The sequence below is a fragment of the Euleptes europaea genome, chromosome 16 (assembly GCF_029931775.1).
Source record: "Euleptes europaea isolate rEulEur1 chromosome 16, rEulEur1.hap1, whole genome shotgun sequence".
In the NCBI taxonomy this organism is placed as follows: Eukaryota; Metazoa; Chordata; class Lepidosauria; order Squamata; family Sphaerodactylidae; genus Euleptes; species Euleptes europaea.
This window is the reverse complement of record NC_079327.1, coordinates 7,712,174-7,713,166: the sequence shown is the minus strand read 5'-3', so window position 1 is coordinate 7,713,166 and position 993 is coordinate 7,712,174. Positions and strand designations below refer to the sequence as shown.

The window sequence follows — 993 nt, the reverse complement described above, 5'->3', positions numbered from 1 at the left end:
ATACCACCACAGCACAAGGATCTGCACTGTCTTGCTGAAGTTAAGCTGTAGTCGTCATTTGGTGGCTGGCTCCACCTCCTGCGGTCGGTCGTTTTTGTTGCTGCGCCCACCAGGCCGTGTCAGAATTCCAGTTGCAATATCATGAACACATGAAACACATGAAGCTGCCTTCTACTGAATCAGACCCTTGGGCCACCAAAGTCAGTATTGTCTACTTTGACCACCAGTGACTCTCCAGGGTCTCAGGCAGAGGTCTTTCGCATCACCTCCTTGCTTAGTCCCTTGAACTGGAGATGCCGGGGATTGAACCTGGGACCTTCTGCATCCCAAGCAGATGCTCTACCACTGAGCCACAACCCCTCCCCCTTTTTTTCTGAAGTCACAGAATAAAATCTCATCCCATTGGAAAGCCTCTGGGCAATGGAACTTGACATGGTGGACTATATTGAGAATTAATAGCGGTCGCTCTGCATGACTACTCTTTACATAACCCATGTTTGGGGAAGGTAAGAGGCAAATTGAGCCGTGTGTAATATTCAGATTATCATATTAACTAGCATTTGAAGTGGAAAGCTGCTCATTTCTGGCGGCAAACATCTTCCGAGACTCAGTGGCAAACCTGGATTGATTACTGTTTATAATAGCAATAATCCCCCCCAAAATCAGTCATTAGCACAGTTAACAACTAATTTGTCAGAGTTTCAACTGCCCTTGGCTTTGCCTCAAGCTGTTTCCAAGCTTGTCATTAACCACTGGTTACAATTGATTTTTTGGGGGCCTATTCAACAGAAATTTGATTTCAGCATGGCACCCATGGAGCCTAATCCTCATTCGGTAAACAAACAATAAAAAATACCCTTTGCTTTCTTTTGGTCATATATCTGTTACAGATATTCCGCTTGGCATACGATTCCATTGCTTTGAAATTAAACAACACTAAAAAGCACTAACTTCGACGTAGAGTCGACGTAGAGCAGAATGACTCTAACACGG

The 993-nt window shown here is 44.6% G+C and overlaps 1 non-coding gene across 1 annotated transcript; it reads right to left on the bottom strand.

The window, feature by feature from the left end:
* Positions 1–288: 288 nt before the first annotated feature.
* TRNAP-GGG (transfer RNA proline (anticodon GGG)) lies at positions 289–360 on the bottom strand. Its single transcript has one exon. It is a non-coding gene; the product is annotated as a tRNA-Pro (tRNA).
* Between the last annotated feature and the right edge of the window lie 633 nt (positions 361–993).